Below are 17,372 nucleotides of genomic sequence, written 5' to 3' on the forward strand. Positions count from 1 at the left end.
GAGAAGAGAAGAGAAGAGAAGAGAAGAGAAGAGAAGAGAAGAGAAGAGAAGAGAAGAGAAGAGAAGAGAAGAGAAGAGAAGAGAAGAGAAGAGATACATGCTTTAGGAAGAGTATCTAAGAAACTAATGACACTTATTTACCCCAAAAGAATACTGGCAGAGAGTAAATGCTGGGCATATACCCCACACAATAAAACCTGTACTTCATGAAGACCTAACTAGCCCTAAAGTATATTGTTTCATTGCATCCCAAGACCCAAGCATCATTGCATCCCAAGACCCAAGCATCATCCCAAGACCAAGTAGGCCCCAGCTCAGCTACACACTGACTAAGAAGACAGAGTCATTCATGAGAACTGAGCAAGCCATGGGGATTCCAAACAAACGGGCTGGATGCTACCCATTTATTCTGTGTGCTACCACATGCACTGATTTGATGTTCTCTTTTTGCTGTCTTCTTTGAGGATGTCTGGCTTTAGCAAAGAGCCAAGATTTCCAAGGAGCTTTGCATACAAATGTACTTCTCTAGGACCTGGGCAGCCCAGACTTAAACTTGCTGTGATCCTTCTGCCTCAGCTTCCTAAATTCTGTGATTACAATCATGAACCACCATATTCAACTTGTTTTGGTTTTGGAGACAGAATAGTCCAGACTGACCTAGACTCATAATTCTCCTGCCTCAGAACTGGATGTGTTTTAGCAATAGAATACCTTTGAGAGGGTATGCAGACAGGAGAGAAATTTTTTGAAAGAGTAGCAATTTTTCCAATGCTTTTGTTTTGTCTTGTTTGGGTGCACATATGTAGAGAGTGTGGTATGTGTGCATGGATATGGGGAGACCAGAAGAAGACACTGAGTGTCTAGTGTCTCCCATGTCACTCTCTGCCTTATTTCTTCAAAAATGGGTCCTTCAATACCCTGGAAGCCCATGGTTTGAGCTAAGTTAGCTGTCCAGAAGTTCCTAGCCTCTACCTGTCTCTGCTCAGAAATGCACAGCCATGCTCATATTTCTGTGGGTGGTTGGGATGCTAATTCAGGTCCCCATGCTTACGCACTGAGTGCTCAGAGAGTGCTCTTAACCACTGAGCCATCTCATCAGCCCTATTTTTCAGTACTCTAAGCATCAAGATTCTAGAATGGAGAAGAGCCCAGCTCTACTCCTGTAATCACTTAGGACATGATTTTAAGAGATGCCTTCATTATCTCCATCTTCATTTGCGGCTCTTCTCATTTATCTTTCAAGTATATGGAGTAGCAACTGTGAGCCTGACACACCAAAACCCTTATCCTTAAAGAGTGACCATTCAAGTTAGGAGGAGGGAAGGTTAGAGAAGAAACTTAATAATTATGTAAATGAGGAAGCCTGTTTGAAGTGGCAGGGCCATGAAGAGACAGGAGAAGCAGGAGGGAAGTGAAGAAGCCTCGTGAAGAGAGTTACATTTGAACACCACATTGCAAGAACCAAGAGTGGTGGCATCTATCTGTAGATACGTAATCGTTCTGTTGTTACCTCAAAAACAAATGTTGGAAGAGTTAAATGGCTGTGGAGTGTCCTTAACGCTGCCTGGAACACAGTAAGAGCTAAATAAGTACAATTGTGATTCTAATGACATGACGCAGTGATGGTGACAAATTCCTATGACCGCTGACATTGTCTTCCAAGCTTCTCGGAATTCATCCAGTGTGCTAATCACAGTCATTTGTTTTTATTGGATGGCCTTGACATTGAGCAATGCTCACTGGAGTACCATCTTCTTGGAGCAATCCCTGTCCTCACACACAGTCCGAGGACACAGGCCTATCTGCACACTCATCATCCAAACTGAACAAAAAGGCTACGTCAATGAAGAGCGTTGAGTCACCTGCTGATGCTTGCTCTGTGCAGCCCCTCTTCTTGGAAGCCTTGACAGGAGTCGGCTGGGGGACACTGATGGCCATTGAAAATGCGTCTCTTGAGGGAACATATACTCTTCAGGGAATTGAAGAATCCAAGGGACACTCACTCATCCTGTGTGCTCCAAAGAACTTCAGAGAGGAGCCAGGCAGAAGCGGGCCGTGCTTGTCACTTTTAATCCTTCCCACACACTTAACAGAAAAACTAAATTCTAGACTTATTTCTTAATTTCAGAAGAAAAAGAAAATGAAATGGGTCAGGCAAATAGTCCCTGAGGTGCTGAGGAAAAGCCCTAGTGTGTCTTTCTTTCCTACAAATATGTTTCTAGACATTTGCTGATCAGCGTTCTATCTGAGACATATTCCCTGGCAATGTCATGACTATAATGGGGCACACAGGAGGCTTAAAGCCTACAGAGGTTTCTATTATCTGGATAGAAAATGCTTCCCAACATTTCTCAGAGAAATGAAGGGGGTGATGGTGGGAGGGAGGAAAAGTCCTTTCTTTGACGCTTTGGCACATGTGTCCCAGTTTCCAGCAAAGGTGAGGGATCAAGACTAGGGGATCTCAAGCAAGACTGTGATGTTGTCCAACCTCCATTCCGGGGAGACAGTGCAAGATGACTCTGTTTCTAAAAACAGCACTTAGAATGTAATAAAAAGAAATTCTATGTGGGTCCTTGGAGGTTCTTGGCTTTAAACATGAAATCAGATAAAGTTTTGAAGAAAATAGTTCATTCCAAGAGTTAGTTTTTATGTCACAACACAACGCTTTTGGAAAGCAACGTGTAGCTCCAGCTATGAAGATGTAATTAAGTCCTTTGGGCCATATAAACCTGTTCCTTAGAGCTGTGTCTTTTGGAGGAGCAAGTGATGAGGAGTTAGACCCACCTGTATATAAATCCTAGCTCAATATTTGTGGCTGTGGCTTGGCCAAAACACTTACTTCTCTAGGCCTACTGTATAACTAATAAAAAATATTTGAAAATTTCAAAAATTTCATGTGTGTCTTAGTTATGATTTTATTGCTGTGAAGAGACACCATGACCAAGGCAACTCTTATATAGGAAACCATTTAATTGAGGCTGGCTTACAGTTCCAGAGATTTAGTCCATTATCACTGTGGTGGAAAACATGGCAGGGTGCAGGCAGACAGGGTGCTGGAGAAGGATTTGGGAGTTCTAGATCTTGATCTGAATGCAGCAGAAGGTGGTTGTGTGCTACACTGGGTGTAGCATGAGCATAGGAGACCTAAAGCCTGCTGTCACAGAGCCACAATTCCTCCAACAAAATCGTGCCTACTTCAAAAAGACCACACTTCCTAATAGTGCCATTCCCTATGGCCAAGCATTCAAACACATGAGGGGCCACTCCTATTCAAACCATCACAGTGTGCCATGAAAAGTAACCACTTTATGGCTGTTAAAATGTCACACACTCAAGTCTTACACACCTGAAAACTATTTTAATTCTTCTTTAGGAATGATTACTATTTATTAAGTAAAAGACAATACTCATTTGACAATGAAAAGTTGGCATCAACCACATTAAACAACAAAATAGTAAAATAAACTACGAAGACAAGAGGAGATGCTTCAGTGGACATTAGTGCTTGCTGCACAAGCCTGACCACACAAGTACAATCTCTGGTTTCTATATAAAGAGCCAGACGTGCTACTGTGCATCTGTAATCCCTGAACTCCAGATGTGAGATGGGAGGCAGCAACAGAAGAATCACTCAGAAGCTCACAGCCCAGCACGCCTGGAATATACACTGCAGCACCAGAAATAAGAGAGAGCCTGCCTCAGAAATGTGGAAGGTGAGCTGACTCCTGAGATATGTTCTCTGGCTTCCACGGATGTTGCATGACATTTGTATATCTGTGTGAATTTGGGCACATGTGCTTATAAATTTTTTTATTGAAGAAATATCATGGTTGTTTAACACTAGTACATTTGCTATTTATTTAAACAGTTAACGGTTACTTTTAAATATATGTACTGAAAATGTACATGCATACATATATTTACAACATTGGGTATCTATATATGGCATATGTATAAATGGTTTATACATAAATAAATCATATATAAATATGTATATACGGTTTATGTATAAAATGTGAAAACATGTATATACCTGTCTAAAAAAATAAATGATTTTTATGTTGTATTATGTAGTATTCTTAGCTTCATTTGTTTATAATAATTCTTTTTAATATAATAGAATACTTACCCTAAAAAATATCAAAATCAAACTCATTTCTTACCTGAAAATGATAAATTAAGGATGTGCATGCACATGGTCTGCTGAGTCTGTCTGACCCTCTGGAGGAACACAAGTTAGGTCAGTCACTGCAAACTTGCACCTGCCACCACAAAACCAAACAGCAAATCTAGACACCGAAAGCCATCGTCTTCCTCAGGGGTTTAACTATTATAGATTGGCTACAGATGTTTATTATAACTGCTGCATGCCATATACCAGAGTAGGTGCTGGGCCTTCAGTGAGCACATAAAAGAGACAGTATGTTCAAGTTCATTTAAATCCCAGGCAGTGGGATAGCCAGAACAGGTACAATAGGCATTATAGGGATTCCTTTAGCTTTCTCAATAAACTGTAAGGTTGACATGAAGACTGGGATGAAAGGGATAGATTCTTTGCACCACACCCAGCTTTTTTTGTTTTGTTTTGTTTTGTTTTGTTTTTCGAGACAGGGTTTCTCTGTATAGGCCTGGCTGTCCTGGAACTCACTTTGTAGACCAGGCTGGCCTCGAACCCAGAAATCTGCCTGCCTCTGCCTCCCGAGTGCTGGGATTAAAGGCGTGCACCACCGCATCTGGCAAGTGGAACACTTCTATACATTGTTATTTATAACTGTGATAGATTCTTATGAGCAGAAAAGTTAAGCCTTGCCTGGAAGCCACTCAGTAACCAAGGAGCAGAACAGGCCCTTGCTTGAGTATGATGTCTAAGGACACACTCTCTATTCTCGTTCTGGCACCACAGCCTCCTTAAACATAAGAATATGAGCTGTCTACGGACATGTTCTCTATTCTTGTTCTGGCACCACAGCCTCCTTCATTATAGACTGTTATTTCACTTTGCCAGCATCTTCTCCTAGATCTTCTTTGCCCTTCCTCAATTCCAGTTAAGCATGAGCTGTTCTGACTTTGAAGAAGAGGAGTAGCAGGTATTCTGATGTAGGTCACAACTGCCATGATCCAGTGACTCTGGCAATAGCAGCAGGCTGGCCTTGGGCCTGCTGCTCGCCTAGTATCTTGTCATCATTCCCAAGTGGAACACTGGTGGGAAATCTGGGAACACCTGATTTTGTGGTAAATGATTTGATTCTGCAATGTCTCTCTGGGTTCTGGGTGGCTGGACTACTTCTTCTCCTTCTTTCTCCTTCTCCTTCTTTCTCCTCCTCCTCCTCCTCCTCCTCCTCCTCCTCTTTCCCCTTCCCCTTTCCCCTTCCCCCTTTTCCCCTTCCCCTTTCCCCTTCCCCCTTTTCCCCTTCCCCTTTCCCCTTCCCCTTCCCCTTCTCCTTCCTCTTCTTCCTCTTCTTCCTCTTCTTCTCCTTCTTCCTCCTCTTCTTCTTCTTCTCCTTCCTCTTCTTCTTCCTCCTCTTCTCCTTCTTCCTCCTCTTCTCCTTCTTCCTCCTCTTCTCTTTCCTCCTCCTCCTCCTCCTCCTCCTCCTCTCCCTCTTCTTCTTCTATCCTACCTAACATGGTTACTTCTTGATATCACCTTCATTTCTTTCTCCCCACTTCTGTCCAGAAAGACTTCCCACCTCACCCACAACCTTATTCTGCTTCTATGAGTTCCTTTTTCCTTATTCCCAACCTTCCATGTCTGGTCTCTGACTTCATGATCTTTTTGGCTATTATCTCCCAGAGCTGCTTCAGATCAGACAAGTTTGGCAGAGTCCAGGGGGAAGGCTGTGGGTGGTGAGGGTAAACTCTTTCTAAACTGTATCTTTCAATACTAATTCTTAGCTACTTAAATGTATGCAAACCATTCAACACCTTTTGGAGAGAACACCAGAAACTTGTTAAAGACAAGAGCAAAAAGACATGGATCTGTTTGCTGTGTCTGTCTATCTGTCTATTTTTATGGTGCTGGGAATTGAATTCAAAGACCTTCACGTGCTAAAGAGCCAAATACTGTATCAGGTTCATTCCCTGGTGCTCACAGCTTCCATTGTTGGAGCTCATGGATGTTCTCACCAAACAGAATCTGTGTTAAATGACACCCTTCTGGGCTCTGGGAGTGCAAAGAAGAGGGTTCCCACAGGCTGCTCTTCCCTTAGAAAGCAGTGAGATACAAGGCATTCTTTCACACACTCAGCTACTCTGTGGATTCGATTCAGAAGCCCCTAATTTTATTGCCAAATCTGCAGCAGCATAATCAGCAGCCTGTGGAACAGACAGCTTCTTTTCCCCTTTGGGTTTGACTGGGTCATTGACTTTAGACACAACAGAGCCTTAGAACTTCTTCTCAGTCTTGCTCATTGGCCTTGATCTTCAGAATAAACACTGGCTGCTGCTGCTTTCCATCTCCTACATGGCTCACATAGTGGTCAGGGGACTCAAGGTCAGCACAGCTCATTTAGCTACCAAAACCTTGGCCTTGGCTTTGGAGGAGGAGTAGGAGGGTCCTTGTTCACCTCAGGTGCCATCTTGTTGAAAAGTACAATACTACAAAACTGATTTTAGCTTAGCCTAGACCTCAGTCTACACAAATGATGATAGCTTCCATAGAAGCAAACAAAGACTTGTAAAGACACCACACAGTGCTAGCAAAATCCCAATTGTTTTCTGCACTGTTTTAATGTCTCATACTATTATTATTCCTGATGTTCTGGGGGCGATACAGTCTTAATATCAAAGAGACACTGGGAAAACTTGGGATTACAATGGTGAACCCATTCCTCTAAGCTGATCTAATAGAACAGCGACTCCTGGCTCAGAATTCCACAGGAGGCTACAGCTTCAGTCCCTGCCACTTTTCCAAAGCTTATCTGTAGTCGAACTAAATTTAGGCTCACAAAGAGACCACCATACCAACGGAAGACTCTTAACAAGGAATTCTTACTCCTGATCAGGAGGGTGTATTCCTGAAGAGCAAGCACAAGCTGCCATATCTATACGGTGGAATCCATGAAGTCATACCATGTGACCGGTCTCACGTGAGAGGTTTATTCCGGAAAGAGGCTAGGGGAACAGAGGCTGCTTCTGGATGGAGAAAATGGGGAGGGAAGGAGGTGAAATGGGGTGAGGGGCTTTTATTAGGGGATGTAGGAGATGCTTGTGCGTACGCAGGGGGAGGACATGTGACATGAGGGAACAGCAGAAACGTGTCACCTCTACAGCTAGTGATGACGTGCCCCGCAGTTGCTGGGCCCCTTGAGTTTGCCGTGGAGCTGTCTGATAGCTAACACAAACCACCTAAGACAGGACATGCACTTGGTTTTGAATTCTAAGGAAGATGAGGAGGGTGTTTTTTTTCCCATTGGCTGGAGCGCGAATTCACAATCACATTAGACTGGCTAAGATGAGAAGAATTGGCAGTGGAGGAAATGAAAAATGACTCACTGCTCCAAGGAGAAAAAGCTTCCAGCCATCAAATTCCTAGAATAGTGTAGAGAGCTTTTGAGTAAACAAATCTTTTACTGGGTGGGGCAGACTAAAACCTTTTCAAGGTTTACAAGGTGGAGGAAACAAAACGTTTTAATTCTTTGTCCTAAACACAAGTTTAATAGTATTTGGTAGGAAAAGCTCATGTGTGATATTTCTTACAGCAGCGACACCAAAGGCCACCTCCTCAAATTCCATCCACATATCTCCACAGTGCCTCCCCTGAACTGGTCAAGATAGCAACCTTGATTCCCAGACCTCGCCGCACCTCATGAAACGCATTCATGGTTCAGAATTGTGTGGGGATAACCTTAGGGGATAACAAGCCATTTGTCTGTTGAAGAACCAAGACTCGGAGTCTCCAGAAGGTGACAGTTCTGCTTTGTGGAAGGCCCTGTTCCCAGAGACCAGTCCAAACCTTGATGTACCCATGTCCCTTGAACATGCATTAAATACGGCAACATACCTGCATGTCTACTTTCAAAAGCTGAGAAGGAGGCGCTAGCGTCAGCTTACTTATTTCCCTGTCATTCTGGGAGCTCTGGTCTAACCCAACATGTGTGCAAAAGATTGTAAACCAGTCAGTCATATTGACAACTGCCCAGATGTGAGAGAAAGGGTCTGATACCTGGTGGTGTAGAAGACGGGTTCTTACTGCCCTCTGCTGGCCAGGATGACCCCAGATGTCTCTGCACCCATGGTTCTTCCAGAGTTCAGCTTGGGCGCCTCAGAACCAAATGCAGATCTCACAGGCCATCCTCTTTTCCAGACATCACTCCTGGGTCTGCAGGCCAGGAAAATGTCACCCTATTCATAAAATTCCCAGAGGGTGCTTGTCTGACAGTAGATTAGTATGTCAAGAAGCTAAAAACGACTTTTAAAGTGAATGTGGATAGTTTTCCAGTGACCGATCTATATGTTCAATAGCTTCAGGAGATGGAGGGAGACACTATTTAAAGAAAATAATAATGGAATATTTATATGTCCAATGGCTTGGGATTTTCAGGTCAGGTCACGTACAGAGCACAAAAGACCCCCTGAAGTGTCACATTGTCGGCTCTCTATGGATATATCTCCACTGAATGGAGTTGAAAAGATCAGGACACAAACTAGTAAGTTAAAAAAAAACTATAACTGTCCTCTTGTGTGCGTAGGATGTTTCTTGATATGTTGGGAGAAGGAGGGACATTACAACAGGAAGCTTCAAGATAGAGACACGACAAGTTTTATCCCATAGTTGACTCCCTAGCATCAGGACCAGTGTCTGCCATATCAGTATATCTGCCATATCAGTATATACTCAGTGAATGAATGAGTTGAGGTTTAAGGAGAACATTCTTATATGAGAAATATGAGTGTATTTCTATAGCATGATGATATATGGTGTTTACTCTGGAGAGAGGTCATCTCTTCCATTGACAACCCTATGAGGGATGTCGAATTCTTACACACCTTAAACGTTATGGAGCCGAGGGCCTAGAAGGAGCTTATTAACTCATTGTTCTGGTTCTCTTCATTCACTCCACATACAGGAAAATAAGGCTCAGTCAGAGAGATTAAGGTCACAGTTACACAACAGCACACACCACAGGATGTCCAAATCTTTATCCCTACTACTTTATTTTTATTACATCTATTTCTGCATGTGTGCGTTTGTGTGTCTAGGTCAGACCGAACTCATGTGTTCAAACTTGATGACAAGCCTTTGCCTGCTGGATCGTCTCATCATGTGTAGCCCTAAGACTTTCTGCAGAGCAACATCATTTAGCTTTTTGACTGTGAACCTCGATCTAAAACACAATACAACCACTGTACATCCTGATGCTAATTCCACCCCCCCACACACACACACACAATGCCCAAAGAATTTAGTGAAACACTCATTTTCCCATGTAATCCATCCTGGCCTGTTGTTTATTCTATTATTTTGTTTCTATGATATTCTAATCACAATGTGGCAAATAGATTTTGCAATCATGAATTTAAAAAAAAACTACACTATAGTTTCTTGCATATAATACAGTCTATACCTGTACAAAAGAGTCTTCCAGACTCCTCTGACAATGAGGAAGGACTTGGGTGATCAGCCTCTTGAGGAGTCTCAGCACAAAAATACTGGTGTAAGCAATATCTGCTGCTATAAAGTTTCATTTCACTCCTAAGAGTCCTATCCACACAACCATCCTTACTGCTCCAGAGAGTAACCACAACAGTGTGCTCCAAGCATAGACCAGAGTCACCATCCCTGTCCTTGGGGCTCTGAATCAAGTTGGTTAGGCTTTGCATCCCTGTGCAAAATAACTTGTTCTTATCTCCCACTGGCCTTTCTCCATCGGATCAAAAACTTTTGTGGAGAGCAGAGCAGGGACAGCTGCAAGAAGAGCAGAGGGGACAAGAAGAGAAGGAGGTGGGTCCAAGGCCATCTGTCATGAGAGTGAAGAGGTACAAATGCTATTTCCACTATTATCTCTTACCCTGACTTCTGTTAAATTCTGCCCCCTTCCCCCACATTAATGCAGTGGAGAGGGGTTTCTTGGCTAGGGTTCATCTAGATGAGCGGCTGGAGCTTTCAAACCGGAGTTGAGTTCCTACTGTCCTGCTGAGAACAGGGCAGAACTTGGCAGGAGGGGACATTGTGGTGGCCAGAGTCTAACAACACAGCAACAGAGGTACTTCTCCCCTTCCTCCCCAATACCAAGCAAAGCATCCACATTGTCAGTTCCACGTTGGAGCAGTCCAAATGGTACAGCCTCCCCATCCCTCACCAAAGAGTCTAGCCAGGCTGCAAGGCAGGGAAGTGAAGACAAAGAGCTGGGACTGGGGAGGGAGGATGAACAATGATTTAGAGATTGGCTGCTCTTTGTCTCAAGAACAGTTTTTGGTTCTAAATCTTGGGTTCTGTTCCTGAACGAGTCAAGAGCACGCAGAAGACAGGAGAGCCCCCAGCTAACTCAATCTCTACTACCAACGTACCTTGTGATCCCCTGTGATCGTGGCTTAGCGAATTAACTCTGTGACTCTCATTGTGGTGTGGTTTGGGGGTCCATTACTTAGCTTCTTTGGCTCTAAGTTATTGTACTTTGGGATGAGATGGAAGCCTAGATTTTCAACCCTCACAAAGCTGAGAAGACATACTGAGTCTGAGGTCGGCATTGGCTCCAAAGCAAAACTATCAAAAATGAAACACATTTAAAAAAATTTTTTTTTAAATCAACTGAAAAAAAATGGTTGCTTTCTTGTACTGACTACATACTTGGGCCATAGTAGTTGAGAAAAAGCATCTCCTTTGAAAGGTATTCTAACAAAGTAACTATAGACCATCGCCATTTTGCAACATTCAGTCAGCTAGTGATCAAGACCTTGAGTTCCAAAGACCACTCACATCACAAAACAGAATGACAAGCAAGCAGGGTGTGTTTCCTGGTGAGAGAACACAGCACCCTCCCACAAGCCTGCTGAAAAGATCCACCTTCTGCCCCCAGTGATCAATTTGCAGGAGACAAGCAGGACAGAGAACGTGACCTGCAGATTCAGCATTGAGACACAGCGCAGAACGTGCTCCTATGTTTGTGTAGCTTAAAGAGAAGGCTACAAGCAGAATGTGCTCCTATGTTTGTGTAGCTTAAAGAGAAGGCTACAAGGTAAGTACATACAAGAGGCTGGTGAGATGTGTCGAGTTTCTATTTAAAGGGGAAGACTACCCAAAAAAGCTGACAGTCATGGTGGATGAAAGAAAAATAAGGAAGTCATTGCTTGGTAAAGAGAGCCATTCCTTTTATGGAGCATTAGAAGCTGTGACTAAAGCAGGTTGAGGGGGCTTCTGACAGCGCTGGCAACTTTGTTTCCTGTGTCATTTCCTGTGTCTACATTTTATTTAAAATAAAAGGCTTTAAAAACTAAGTGATGCCTGACAGAAGGTGGCCCACGACTTTAATCCCAGCATTTGGGAGACAGAGGCAGGCAGATTTCTGAGTTCGAGGCCAGCCTGGTCTACAAAGTGAGTTCCAGGACAGCCAGGGCTATACAGAGAAACCCTGTCTCGAAAAAACCAAAACCAAACAACCAAACGAAAAAACTGAGTGAGGAGGACTGGGAATGTAATTTAGTGTAGAGCAGAGCATTTGCTTAGCAGGTGTGAGACTATAGGACTGGTTCCTTGAAAACACACACACACACACACACACACGTTGTATGTCTCAAATACCTTCAATAAAAGAGCTAGAGTAGAAAAGGTACCTTTCTTCTTCAAAGCTGGAATTCTGAAGTTCTAAATTTGGAAAATTCCAGCCATTGTAATTGTAGGATTAGTGGAAAGACATAATGGGTGGAATTAAGCTGGGAGCAGAAACACTAGGGTTGTTCTAGAGGGCAGAGCAAAGCTACTCAGGGCTGTGAGTCTCTACTCTGCTAGCTCCTAGCTGCGACAATGGGAAATCTAGCTCTTCCAATACTGCTTTTCTCATCTACCAAAGGGAGCTAGCTAATCATGGCCCCTGTGTTGTGGTGACAGTTAATTGAGACACATGCCACTCTGGTCTCAGAGCAGGCTGCTTCCATACAAGCTGGTTATAATTATTACTCTGAGAATACCTGTTACTATTATTTACTTATTTCCATTATTTTCCTCTAGGAATTTCTAATATTTTATTATTTAATTTTGTGTTTTAGCAAAGAGGAGCCTCTCCTTATATGGAAATCAATATGATCTTTACAGAAAATCTCCAAGACTCTGCTTTAGGTCATTAAGATAAACTTTTCTAAGGACCTACACTGTTTGGTGGTCCATGGAACTGTCACCAAGAGTCTCACTACATGGGTATGGTCTGGTTGTATCTTCAAGAGATTATAAACTTCTAGAGAAGGTTGTGTGGTCTGGATGTTTTTTCCCTCTAAAATTCATGTTGAAACCTAATCACCATAGTAATAGTAAGATGAATACTTTAGGGATGGATTAGACCACAAGGGCTCCACCCACGTGTGGCATTCACACAGGTATAAAAAGGAAGCTACAGGAATTTCTCAGCCTCCGTGTGTGTGTGTGTGTGTGTGTGTGTGTGTGTGTGTGTGTGTGTTGTATGACACAGCTTAGGTGTAGAAGTCATAGAACAGCTTGTGGGAGTTGAACATCTCCTCGTACTGTGTGGGTCCCAAGAATCAAACTCAGTTCATCAGGTTTGGTGGCCAAATGCCTTTACGTGGTGCCATCTCACCATCTTGGCTTTAATTCCAATGTTNCATGCAGCCAGCTAGGTTGTACCTGGGAAGAATCCCTGCTTAGCTGCTGGTGCTCATTCCACCACACACTCAACACATGTTTAGTTTCCAGGCTACCTGTTTTTTCATTAGACCCGTGGTTCTCAACCTTCCTAATCCCAAGACGCGTTTATATAGTTCCCCATGTTGTGGTGAGCTCCAACCATATGATTATTCTTGTTGTTACTTCATAACTGGAATTTTGCCACTATTATAAATCTTGATGTAAATAAATATTTGATGTGCAGGATATATGATTTGATGTTTCTGTTAATTGGTTATTCGGGACCCAAAGGGGTCGCAACCACAGTAGTTCTCATGATCTACTCCATTAGACTGACAGGGCTCTTTTGGTTACCACAAAGAGCACACACAAATACCATTTCTTTGCTGTGTGATGTGGCTCAGTGGTTACCCACTTGACTGAGATATGTGGGGCCCTGGATTTGGTCCTCAGCAGCCCAAGTCCTTTGCTAAATGAATAGTAAACTAGGGTGACATTTAAATCGGTACATTTATCTGTCACTACTGAATATAAATCTCCAAGGGCTAAGGTCTAGTTTTAAAGTCCTAAAATTTAAACAAGAAAATATGCCACGGTTTTGATTTGGCTTATGCTGAATCATATTTTATAAAAATTGCAGCTCTGAGGTGTTTTATCATAAATCACTGACATGCAACTATATAAACTAACATGAATGTAAAATTCACCATGCACTTTTTTGTTTTGTTTTCTAGCTTGACCTTCTAGAAAATCTTCAGTATCTTTAGCTGCTATATGAGGAAATTCTGTTTTATCACAATGATTTAGGAACATAGTTCCCTGATGAATATTTCTTTTCTTTTCTTTTCTTTTCTTTTTTTTATTGGATATTTTCTTTATATACATTTCAAATGCTATCCTGAAAGTTCCCTATACCCTCCCCCCACCCTGCCCCCCTCCCCCCCCCCCCCACACACACTCCCACTTCTTGTCCCTGGCATTCCCCTGTACTGGGGCATATAAAGTTTTCAATACCAAGGGGCCTCTCTTCCCAGTGATGGCCTAGTAGGCCATCTTCTGCTCCATATTCAGCCAGAGACACGAGCTCTGGGGGTACTGGTTAGTCCATATTGTTGTTCCACCTATAGGGCTGCAGACCCCTTCAGCTCCTTGGGTGCTTTCTCTAGCTTCTCCATTGGGGGCCCTGTGTTCCATTTTTTAGATGACTGTGAGCATCCACTTCTGTATTTGCCAGGCACTGGCATAGCCTCATATGAGACAGCTATACCAGGGTCCCTTTAGCAAAATCTTGCTGGCGAATGCAATGGTGTTTGGGTTTGGGGGCCGATGATGGGCTGATGAGTATTTCTTATTTTATTTTATTTTATTTTATTTTATTTTATTTTATTTTATGGCAGAAGGGCTTACACCTAACATCAACTACCCACTGTGTCACTGCAGGTTCAAACCTCTATAACAGCCACTACTGAGGCAGACTTTGGTAAACTTTGAATTGCTTTGTTTGAGGCTTCACATTTTTTATGGCTACAAAGCCTTATTATGGCCATGGCTCTGATAAAGCTCCTGTCTCACCATGAATCATGGTTCATCTCAGCCTAGAGACCACAATGACCAACTATATGCTTTTATCAAAAACTAACACAGCCAGGACACCATCATAAAAACAGGGCCAGGAAGGGGGACAATATTTGAAATGTAAATATATGAAACAATCAATTAATTAAGAAAATATAATATACACATATACCAAAAACAAAACAAAACAAAACACCCAGGGACCTGCTGGGCACAAAATCCGTGGGCACCTTGATGTTGATTTCCTTAACCTCCAGAACCATAAAGAAATAAGCTTCTGTTGTGTGTAATTATTCCCACTAAATTGACTTACTCCTTGGCAGATCAAAAAAGACTCCTGAGACTAGAGAAATTGAGGAAACTCATGAGGATTAGAAAGCTCATGAAACCTACAGGACTCAGGAAGCTCAGAAATACACAAGGCTCCTCCACTGGGTTGAATAAGCAGTAAACAACAGCTAGAGGAGAGAAGAGTTTTTTGGCGGAGCTCTCTGTAAGTCAGGGAGCTTTTGTGAGTTGTTACTTATGCTGGGGAGGGATTTTTAGTTCTGAAAAGCATAAGCTATGGAGTGGAGAGGCTATTCTATCTGGAAAAAAAATAGACTATGCAATGCCAAGAACAGATGAAAGTTTGGCCATGTTTAGAAAAAACACAGCATGGTAACATTGTATTAAACAGAAGGACTATTAAACCTGCTAGTAAGACAAAATATTCTAAAAGAAAAGCTCTTGTCAGGATTTAAAATACCAGAAGATAGAAAAATGTGCTACTTCTTAACTGATAGCCAGAAAGATCATAATTCCTGGTTTCCTTAAGACAGTGTTAATTTACATCTCTGATTTATGTATGATTGCTAAAAAAACCAGCCCATTTCATTCTTGACCTTGTTCTTCAGTGTATTATAAATTTTTGGTCATCTTATCAACAAGAAACACAGACTCTCTATAAAACATCAGAGGCCAAAGTAATAAGGATGAACTCATCAGAGCTGTGCTTTCCCAAGACAGTTGCATGGAATTTGCACTGGAAAGGGAAAGAACTAGATGAAGATGGGAAGTATTCAGAGGTTGGATAGGTCTATCTGAGGCAAAGGCAAAAAGAGTCTTGGCTGTGATGCTTCCAGATACATTAGGCCACTGAAAGACTGCCCCAGAGTCCCCATTCTCCTGATATCCAACTACTATATAGTCCTTCCCCACAACAAATGAAGTTGACCTCTGTAACCACAGAATGTAACAGAGACAAGACAGTGTGACCTCTAAGGTAAAGCTCTAACAACCCCCCAAACACACACACACACACACACACACACACACACACACACACACACGTTGGAATAAGACAGCTGCCATGTTATTAGGGCCTCAGACAGCCTTACGGAAAGGTACATTTGGTGCGGAATGTGACTTGTCAGGGCCAGTGCTTTGTGTCAGCCATGAGAGCTTGCAACTGAATACTCCAGCCCCAGTCAGTGCCTCAGACGACAGCTGCCACTGAAGCATAGTTTCATGACAGAGCCTTACCTGAGAACTCCTGCCCACCTCTCTCCTGAGTTTCTGTGGGATCTGCAGGCACATGTAAAGGGCAGAGTCTGATGTTGGTATATGTCCTCCTCTATTATTCCCCATATTATTTTTTGAGACAGGCTTTCTAGAGAGACATGGCCCTGGCATTCTCTATTTCAGTGAGACTGGCTATCCAGTGAGCTCCCAGATGCTCTTGACTCTACCTCGTACACTGGTGTTATAGGTACATACCACCACATCCGGCTTTGACATGTGTGTTTGTGGATGTAAACTCAGGTCCTGTGCTTACCCAAGTACTTTAATCACCAAGCCTTACCCCACCCCTACCCCCAATCATCTGTTTACATATGTTTTTGTGCTCTAAGATTTGATGGGGGTGATTTTTTAATATGTCAACAAATAATAAATCATAGAAATAAAAGGGAGGTTCTCGTGAGAGCCGTCCCTCTTTCTAAGCCGGCGATCTATCAGGACGAGGCCATGTTCAGCTCGAGCGCCAAGATCGTGAAGCCCAATAGCGAGAACCCGGGACGAGTTCCAGTCTGGCATCTCTCTGGCGCTGCTCGAGCTGGAGATGAACTCCGATCTCAAGGCGCAGCTGCGGGAACTCAACATTACTGCAGCCAAGGAAATTGAAGTTGGTGGTGGTCGGAAAGCTATCATAATTTTTGTACCAGTTCCTCCGCTTAAATCTTTCCAGAAAATCCAAGTCCGGCTAGTTCGTGAATTGGAGAAAAAGTTCAGTGGGAAGCACGTGGTCTTCATTGCTCAGAGGAGGATTCTGCCCAAGCCAACCCGGAAAAGCCGTACGAAAAATAAGCAGAAGAGCCCCAGAAGCCGCACCCTGACAACAGTGCACGACACCATCCTTGAGGACTTAGTCTTCCCAAGTGAAATTGTGGGTAAGAGGATCCGTGTGAAACTGGATGGCAGCCGGCTCATAAAAGTTCACTTAGACAAAGCACAGCAGAACAACGTGGAACACAAGGTTGAAACTTTTTCTGATGTGTACAAGAAGCTCACAGGCAAGAATGTTAATTTTGAATTCCCAGAGTTTCCGTTGTAAAGAAAATGACTGAATAAAGTGTCATTCATAGTGAAAGAAAGAAAGAAAGAAAGAAAGAAAGAAAGAAAGAAAGAAAGAAAGAAAGAAAGAAAACGGAGAGGGCAGGGATACATTTCATAGACCAGCCTAGAGTAACTTCACACCTCCTCCCCCTAACTGCTATGGAGAAATGACCTAGTGTACCTGTCTGTCTTTTCATCTGTTAGCCCTCCTGCCTGAGTAAAATCGCCATGTCCTTCTAGCGTCCAGAGTAAATGATTCCATTACACGAAGAGTGTCCTTACTAGTCACAGAGCAGAGTGGAGAAATTATCAAATTATCTGGAGGGCTGTGCACGGCTCTGGCCTCATTCTCTTCAGCAATTTTCACAGCTACCAAGGGCTTTCTTGTCAAAATCCATGACAGCGAGAAACC

At 42.9% G+C, this 17,372-nt stretch overlaps 1 pseudogene; it reads left to right on the plus strand.

Annotated features, from left to right (window-relative positions):
• The first annotated feature begins 16,372 nt into the window (after positions 1 to 16,372).
• LOC110301074 lies at positions 16,373 to 16,958 on the plus strand (annotated as a pseudogene).
• The last annotated feature ends 414 nt before the right edge of the window (positions 16,959 to 17,372 follow it).

Source organism: Mus caroli, chromosome 9 (assembly GCF_900094665.2).
Source record: "Mus caroli chromosome 9, CAROLI_EIJ_v1.1, whole genome shotgun sequence".
NCBI classification, from domain to species: domain Eukaryota; kingdom Metazoa; phylum Chordata; class Mammalia; order Rodentia; family Muridae; genus Mus; species Mus caroli.